The following is a 10000-nucleotide window of genomic DNA, read 5'->3' as shown; positions in this document are numbered from 1 at the left end:
TTAATTCTTAATTTTCTGCTTAAGTTTTCTCCCCTTTTCTTTGTTAGTCTCTACTGAATGCCGCTAGGGTTATTTTATTATTATTTTTTTGTAATTATTATATCCAGCTAAAACGAAAATTTCAATTTATTAAATTTTTTCCGTTACGTCATAGAATACATTCATACATTTTTGGTTTATCATAATCCATGGCGTGCGTTTTTGAGTTATTTCCCTTTGCTGAATGTTTTTTTTTTCTTTTTTCTTTTACTTGTTTCAGTCATTTGACTGCGGCCATGCTGGAGCACCGCCTTTAGTAGAGCAAATCGACCCCGGGACTTATTCTTTGTAAGCCCAGTACTTATTCTATCGGTCTCTTTTTGCCGAACCGCTAAGTGACGGGGAATGTAAACACACCAGCACACAAACACACACACATACATATATATATATATACATATATACGACAGACTTCTTTCAGTTTCCGTCTACCAAATCCACTCACAAGGCATTGGTCGGCCCGGGGCTATAGCAGAAGACACTTGCCCAAGATGCCACGCAGTGGGACTGAACCCAGTGGGCCTGAACTGTTTGTATTTTTACTATTCATTCTAAGGACTTTTTGCACACAGTTCTGCTTGATCGGAAGTGACACTTCTAGTTTCAATGAATCCAAGTGTCAAAGCAATAAAACAAATGCCAGCTGTACATTGAATTGTTGTTATTACTGTTGAGGAATTTTAGCCTCGGGTTGAGCACGATCGCCTAACCCTATGATGTCTTGCAAACATCTTGCACATGCAAGTGCTACCGGTCAATAACTCCGTATACCGGAACCCAGCAAGTGTATGAGGTCATCAGGAGAGAATGCGTGCCGTTTCGGGGCCTACCTTTCGACGGCATCAATGTGCACCGGCCCCCCTCACTGATATGAGGCGCCGATTGCTAGATCAGCTGGTTATCAAATAAAGCTCAATATCCTTCTAGCCATCGCTCATCGATGATAAAATGATAAAATGCATTCTAGCCGTGATCACATCTTTTCAAAGCATATGTTATCTTGGGTTACATCATCTGATAATGTCCTCCATTAAATTTTTAAGGCAGTACGGTGCGATTAGATGGATTTTTAACCGCTATTTCGAAAAGGGTTAAGGGATTACAAGTGCCTCTTTCTTTTACTATGGTTGTTGTTGCCAGCATCCAAACAGCCACGCCCAATCGTCACCATCAGCCTATCAGATGCTGTAATAGCCCTGCTGATCTGCTGATCTACAACCATAGTTTAAATTTATTGACCACGAAAGAATGCAACACAAAGATGCTCTCGATTTTTTGGATTCAGCGGGCAAAGGGCCGACAAAAATACCACAAGGCATTCTGTCCGACACACTAACAACTCGAACATCACCGAACCACGGGGGATCGACAAAATAACTAAAGGACTACGGCACCTTATTTCTTTACTGCCCACAGGGGGCTAAACATAGAGGGAAGAAACAAGGACAGACAAACGGATTAAGTCGATTACGTCGACCCCAGTGCGTAACTGGTACTTAATTTATCGACCCCGAAAGGATGAAAGGCAAAGTCGACCTCGGCGGAATTTGAACTCAGAATCTAACAGCAGACGAAATACCTATTTCTTTACTACCCAAAAGTGGCTAAACACAGAAGGGACAAACAAGGACAGACAGACGGATTAAGTCGATTATATCGACACCAGTGCGTAACTGGTACTTATTTAATCGACCCCGAAAGGATGAAAGGCAAAGTCGACTCGGCAGAATTTGAACTCAGAACGTAACGGCAGACGAAATGCCTATTTCTTTACTACCTACAAGGGGCTAAATACAGAGGGGACAAACAAGGACAAACAAACGGATTAAGTCGATTATATCGACCCCAGTGCGTAACTGGTACTTATTTATTCGTCCCCGAAAGGATGAAAGGCAAAGTCGACCTCGGCGGAATTTGAACTCAGAACGTAACAGCAGATGAAATACCGCTAAGCATTTCGCCCGGCGTGCTAACGATTTTGCAAGCTCGCTGCTCGTAAGGTGACTACGACACCTTACGTATAAACTGATGAAGCCTTAAAATATTTCGTGAGATACTGTCACAAATGTTAATACTGGTCATAACTCAGTTAATCACATGTAACACTCGTATGGCCTCCTCTACGCACCTGTCAATGAAATTTAATACTTGCCAATCGAGAAAATGAAGATGTTTTCAGTAAGCAAACCTAAACCGCTTCTACTTCAGGACATCGGGATATATTTCAAGCGAACATGCGGATGCTTAACTACCCTCTCTACATCCATAATACACACACGCACACACACACACTTTCATACGCAGACACACTGAAGCTCTGCCGCGCACGCGCACATACACGTGTGTATAAGTGTGTACGTGTGTTGTTTATGATAGGAGAGAGATAAGTATCTACATGTTAACTTGAAATATATCTATACACACATACGCCCGTACATACACGCACATACACAAATGCAGATACACGCTGATACTTACACATACACACATACATACATACATACATACATACATACATACATACATACATACATACATACACACATATGCCTGTATGTGTGGGTGTATACTTATGCAAATACAAGCAAATATATGCAAATTCAGACACATGCATACTCACATACATACACACATATATATGTCTATGTATATATGTATACACACACACAAAAGCATATATATGTATGTGTGTGTACATATATGAATATATATATGTATATATATATATGTATATATATAAATATATATATTATCTATATATATATATATATATATATATATATGCATATTGTATTATATATAAATATATATATGCATATATATACATCCTATATACATACATGTATATTATACACACACACACATATATATATGTATGTGTGTGTGTGTGTGTGTGTGTGTGTGCATATAGGCACGTATATACATACTCATGCTAACAGTACTAAAGTGATGCAATTATTATTAAATTAAAAGTGTTAACTGTTGCCATTCCCGACGTCATCGCCATTGTTGTTGTTGTTGCTGCTGTTATTGTTATTGTTGCTGCTACTTACGATACTTCTTTTGCTTTTTTTTTTGTTTTTTATTTGATTTTGTGTGTTTTTGGCTATTATTGTTGTGCCATTTATTTCGTGTATCTGTTTCAGTGTGTGGTTAAATCTTGCCCGCAGTCATAGCAGCGAGAACAGCAGCATCATCATCATCAACATCATCATCATCATCATCATCATCATCATCATCAACAGGAACAACAACAGCTACAACAACAGAAGCAGCAGCAGAAGCAGCAATAAAAAGTACGCTTGCATGGCATCGAAGAAAGGGGAGAAGGAAAGAAACAAAGACAAAGAACAGAAGGATAAAAAGAAGTGAGAAAACTGGAAGAATGCATTTTTTTTGAAAAAAAGGAGAGACTGAAAGAAAGAAAGAAAGAAAGAAAGGCTAGGGAGAGAATGACAGAAACGTAAAACGTCGGCTGTCAAGTAAGTCAGCGTTGAATCAGCGCCACCAAATAAATGGCGCCAAAACTTCTCATACCACACACAGAATGGGATTCAAATACTTTTGTGCAGGATTGTGTTCCCTTTGACTGTGATCACAAATTAATGTTTCGTTTTCTGTGTCGTCAGTTATGTTGGGAGTCAGCGAAAATTTCACGTTTGGTTGAAGACGAAGAAGACGAAGAAGAAGACGAAGAAGAAGAAGAAGAAGAAGAAGAAGAAGAAGAAGAAGAAGAAGAAGAAGAAGAAGAAGAAGAAGAAGAAGAAGAAAACAGCAATGTCAACAGTTTAACAGCCGGATCATTACCATCACTATCATCACCGTCATCATCATCATCGTCGTCGTCATCGTCATCATCGCCGCCATCGTCGTCGTTATTAGCATCATCATCATCATCATCAGCAGAGCAGCAGCAGCAGCAGCAACAACAGCAGTTAGTAGCCGTAAGATGATCAACCACATCAACAAGAAAAAAATATTATCACAAACAAGAATGATAACAATAACAACAAAAATAAAAACAACAACACGTAAAGAACAATAATTTTTTTTAAAAAAAGGAGAAATAACACGAATAACAATGCCAACAACATTATCAACGTCATCGTTATCAACGATAGCAACAGAAACGACTATCACTACTACTACTACTACTACTACTACTACTACTCTACTACTACTACTGTTACTACTGCTGCTGCTGCTGCCACTACTACTACTACTACTACTACTACAACCACAACCAACACCACCACTACTGCCGCTGCTCCTGCTGCACCTACCACAACCACTACTACTGCTACTAACACAACTACTACTACCACTACAGCTACAACTACTACCACTACTATTACTATTACTACTACCGGCACTGCTCCTGCTACTCGACTACCACTATTCCTACCACTACCACCACTGCCACTGCTGCTGCTACTACTACTACTACTACTACTATATTACTACTACTACTACTACTACTATTACTTATAATTCTACCCGAATATCAACGAGTTTCGGCTTCGTATTTCTAACCGTTTTACCAGGAAATAGATAACAACTTCCGGGAATTGAAAAAAAAAACTAAAAAATATATAAAAATTTATATTCAAATAAGTAAACAAATACAAAAAAATAAGCATGCATAACCAGAGACGCAAAAATTCCAGAAAGAAAAGAAAAAACACAAAATGAGATACAAAATAAAATGTTGAAAGAAAATAACATGAAATAAAAAAAAAATTAAAACAAAACAAAAACAATAGACAAAAGTCAAGAATTTTGCTGTCCAAACGGTTAAAATCATTTGGAATTACAGAACAGTTTTTGGTGGCCATTTGAAGTTCAAAAATCTCTCCTTCCCTCCAAATAAGCGTTGCCACCCGCCATTTAACCACAGCTAATAATGCCAGAGTAAAATTGTCAGAGCCAAACTACATGTGGCTCACATTTTCATCTTAACTCAATAAACTTGATGGAAATGTGAGTAGAAGGAAGAGGAGGTCGTGATTAGATTTTGTTACTTGTGATTTCGTTGGGTTTTGTTTATGTTTTTTTTTATACGTTTCTATTGTTTGTGATTTTTTTTTTTTTGCGTTTGGTTCTACGTCTTTTATAACCGGAAGCTTAATATTTTTTTTTTCTGTGATGCTTTGTATTCTTATTTCTATTCCAATATATTTTTGGTATTTTTTCTCTTTGAGAAAGAGCAGTGAATTGACAAAAAAAAAAAAACTCCAAGGCACAGGAGTGGCTGTGTGGTAAGTAGCTTGCTAACCAACCACATGGTTCCGGGTTCAGTCCCACTGCGTGGCATCTTGGGCAAGTGTCTTCTGCTATAGCCCCGGGCCGACCAATGCCTTGTGAGTGGATTTGGTAGACAGAAACTGAAAGAAGCCTGTCGTATATATGTATATATATATGTGTGTGTGTGTATGTGTTTGTGTGTCTGTGTTTGTCTCCCTAGCATTGCTTGACAACCGATGCTGGTGTGTTTACGTCCCCGTCACCTAGCGGTTCGGCAAAAGAGACCGATAGAATAAGTACTGGGCTTACAAAGAATAAGTCCCGGGGTCGTCGATTTGCTCGACTAAAGGCGGTGCTCCAGCATGGCCGCAGTCAGATGACTGAAACAAGTAAAAGAGTAAAAGAGTAAAAGAGTAAGTGCCGGGACAAAGTTTCTGCCTGGTAGTATTTAGTAATCGTTTAGCTGAAAGATTAACGGCATCAAGCTTACTGGGCTCAGAGCGTCTGCAAATGTTGCGAGCACTGCCCCATCCTCAAGAGTCCTTAAAAGTGGAGGTGCAATGGCCCAGTGGTTAGGGCAGCGGACTCGCGGCCGGAGGAACAGGCGTATGGCACAGGCGTATGGCTGTGAACTCCTCCCCATCCCCCCTACTTTCCTGACCTTGCACCCTCTGATTTTCACCTCTTCCCAATCATGAAGTTGTTTTTGAAAGGAAAGCGTATCCCAGATGATGCAGCCTTGATTTCTGAAGTCACGTTGAGGTTGGAGGACCAAGCTGGGTTCTTCTACAAAAACGGTCTCCAGAGCCGCATCAAGTTTCGTTGCTCTACTGCTATGGGAAGTGGGTCAGGGGCATTACTTATTGAACGCCCCTCGTAGTTATATCTAATCGTCCTAAAGAAATATTCTGGGTTATGATAAAAGAAAAATAATATATCTGTTGCACTTCGCCGATTTAATGGAAAACAGCCCTTCTTCACTAATGGGGGGGGGAGTCTTGTATTAACGTTAGAAATGTTTTTTTTTTGTTTTTTAATTTTATTACCATTTATTTTTTTAATCTCGGTCAAATGGCAAAATCGTCAGAATTCCAGACAAAAAATTGCTTCCAATATTGAGTCCTGGGATACAGAGTTCAATCCGCCTGCATGGATATCTTGGGCAGCAATAAGGACCTGGAAATTGAAATACAAAAGATGTGGCATCTTAAAATGAGATCTGTTCCTGTTATTGTAGGTGACCTTGGTATAATAAAAAAGGAACGTCAGAAACATCTAGATTACATTCTTGAAGAACCATGTCTCAGAGAAATTCAAAAGATTGTGCTGACAAGTACTGCCCACATCCTTAGAAAAACCCTATCAATTTAAATGTCTGTTATTTCACCACTGCCACTTGCCCTCCCCAAGCTTTCAGTCATACTGTAACATCTCTTATCCTTCATTCTCCCTAGGATGCTGGGTGTGACTCGGCAAGTGATTGCAACAAAAGTGCAGATTAAAAGTAGATAATAATAATAATAATCTTTTCTGCTATAGGCACAAGGCCTGAAACTTTGGGGGACGAGTCGAGTCGATTACATCAATCCTAGTACACAACTGGTACTTATTTTATTGACTTCGAAAGGTTGAAAGGCAAAGTCGACCTCAACGGAATTTGAACTCAGAACATAGCGAGCGGAGAAATACCGCTAAGCATCTTGTCCAACGTGCTAACGATTCTGCCAGTCCTACTATAGGCACAAGGCCTGAAATTTTGGGGGAAGACACTAGTCGGTTACATCGACCCTGTTTCACTGGTACTTAATTTATCAGTCCTGAAAGAATGAAAGGCACAGCCGACCTCGGCGGAATTTGAACTCAGAACATTTGAACTCAGATGGACAAAATGCCGCTAAGTATTTTGGCCGACATGCTAACGATAGATTTAGACCTCTATCGATATGGCTGCCTGTATATCAATCTATTCATGTGTCTGCTCATCTATCTATCTATCTATCTATCTATCTATCTATTTCGCTCGCTGATATCTGTCTATCCGTGTCTTTCCGTCTGTCTGTCTTTATAGCATCGTTTTTCTTGTATTTATTTTTTTGTTCCACCCGCGACCTTTGACCTAATCGCTGCTCTAAAACTAAGTTGTCTTCAAGTGTGATGGATGACCTTGACATTTTTAAAAGATTTAACAATGCCTAAGCGGAAATGCCCTTCTCTGCAGACGCACGCGCGTACGTACACACCCACAGTACACACATACACATACACAGTACACACACACAGTACACACACACGCAACGCACGCGCGCACACATGCAGAGCATACACCCTACCACTGGTAATTCCACACGCGTCACCTCCATCACCCATGCAGCTGGCACCGATACCATCGACGCCACCACCACACCCTGACATCCTCCACTCTGTATCCACCGTCATTAGTAGCCCACCCAACAATAATTCCAATCCCATTAGTGGCACCACGCCCACCATTTTTCCCTTGTCGCCACCATCACCACAACCAGCAACACCATTTCAAGCCTCACCATCAGTGCCAGTACCACTATCGTAGCCACCACCACCACCACTACCAACAGCGTCAATAGTACCAAAACCACCACTACTAACACCTCTAGAACCCCATCCAGCCCCCGACCAGCACCACCAACTTACCACCTTACCAACCATTATCATAGCACCCATTATCATCATCATTGTCATAACCACCAGTACCAGCCCGCCACAGCCGTCCATCTATGAAAGAAGCCTCTAGGCGTCGTTAATTCTGTTAGAAATAGGAGTCATCTCCTACCTAAAAGAAGAACACATTGGATGCTATAATCTTGGATATGCAATAAGGCACGTGATGACAAACCACCACCAACAACAACAGCCACAGTAGTTATCAAATCTATAACCCATCTTCACCGCTGTAGTGCTGTTTTGAGGCTATAAACTCCACTTAGTGCCAAAAGGGATTTATGGTGCGTTTTAGAAAAACAGTTAAGGAGTCGATATCCTTCACCATCATCACTATAGAACTGGAGACTGTTTTAGCTGAAAAATGGACAAAAATTCCTTTGGAAACAATTCAAACTTTGTACGAGTCCATACCTCGTAGAATTCAAGCTGTAATTACTTCCAAAGGCGGTCCTACCCCATATTAAAATAATTGTTTGAAATTTTAAGGCGTTTCCATTATTTTATCCAACCCCTGTATATTATATAAATATATATATATATATATATATAATATATATATATATAATTTCAACAATGAGGGTAAATTAATTAATTAATCAATTTCACCAAGTATTCAGTATGCAAAGGGACCATTTAAGGCGAATTCAAATTATTACATTATATAAAAGGGGCTTAGTAAAATAAATTACTTTGCCGATACTGAACTCATTAGAATAGCAGCCAAAAAAAACTTTTCTAAAACTATTTCTAATACTTAAAGAAAACCTCTCTCATATAGTGTTTGCTCAACAAACTCAACGAGTTAGTTGAATATATAATATATATATATATATATATATATATATATAATATACTGAGGCGAGTCAAAATTTCTGCAATACTTGCTTGTGTGGTAGTTTGCACGTTATATATCATGTGACCGAAGTAGTTTACACCATGGTAGTTGGTGCGCTGAATCGTATTGTACATAGCCTCATTCCGTTTGTGATTTTAAAGCTGCGTAGAAGAATGTGTAACATTATCTAATTCGGGAACTTATTCTTTACGAGTTCGAATTGGGCCATAACAACGCAGAAGCAACCAAAAACATTTGTTGTGCGGAAGGTGAATTTGCAGTTGATCACAGTACAGTAAACATTTGTTTCAAGAAATTTCCCTCGGGCTGCAAGAACATCGATTTACGAGGCCGCTCTCCAAGCCATAGAAGCAAATCCGTGAAGCAGTACTCGTTGGGTATCAGGCGAACTTGGCATCTCACGGATGTGTGCAATTGTGCAGCAAAAATACCCGGCATTGGATAACAGAAAGCGACTTCTTCTGCAGCAGGACAACGCATGATTCCATACCGCTCGAAAAAACCGGGAATAAACCCCAGGAAGTTGACGGAATCGAAATGATGCTGCACCCAGTGTATCGTGCAGACTTAGCTCCCTCGGATTATTATTTATTCCGAATCATGGCTCACTTTCTGCCCTCAAGACGCCCCATCAATCGAGAGGAGATGAAAGCTTCAGTAAAGGAGTTCTTCGCCTCGGACAAGAACTGGTACCAGGGCGGAATCAAAGAACTGGTCGAAAGGTGGCTTCAGACGGTGCAACACTTTGACCTCTACATTGAGTGCTAGGCTGACAGAGTCTACAACAGGACATTTTGCTTAGGAGAAAAGATTGAGTGAACCTGCAATTCGATGATGAGAGACAAAAATGTACCTGTAATACCAATGATCCAACCTGGTTACACATACACGCTGTGTTGCATAGTAAGTCTGGTCAAAGATAATGGTAAAAGTACACGTCTCTGTGGAAAACTCCGCCATTTATACAGTACAACGATGAGTTGGTCAACAGGTCGAAAAAAACTGGAATTCTACCCAAAGATCCACGCCCAAATCCATTTTACTATTTTATATTTCGTTCAAAGTTACTACAACTACTACTACATTTCATTACAGGTGCACACCATTACGATATCTCGGGCTACATATATATATATATATATATATATATATATATATATA

The 10000-nt window shown here is 39.8% G+C and overlaps 1 long non-coding RNA gene across 1 annotated transcript in view; it reads left to right on the top strand.

The window, feature by feature from the left end:
- LOC118761377 overlaps window positions 1-8414 on the top strand; it is a 12457-nt gene extending 4043 nt beyond the window's left edge. The window contains exon 3 of the long non-coding RNA XR_004997329.1: window positions 8388-8414. This is a non-coding gene — a long non-coding RNA (uncharacterized LOC118761377). The remainder of the gene's footprint in view (window positions 1-8387) is intronic.
- Window positions 8415-10000: the final 1586 nt, after the last annotated feature.

The sequence above is a fragment of the Octopus sinensis genome, unplaced genomic scaffold (genome assembly GCF_006345805.1).
Source record: "Octopus sinensis unplaced genomic scaffold, ASM634580v1 Contig12843, whole genome shotgun sequence".
Lineage (NCBI taxonomy): Eukaryota > Metazoa > Mollusca > Cephalopoda > Octopoda > Octopodidae > Octopus > Octopus sinensis.
Note: the sequence above shows the minus strand (reverse complement) of the source record. Positions and strands in the feature narration are given on the sequence as shown.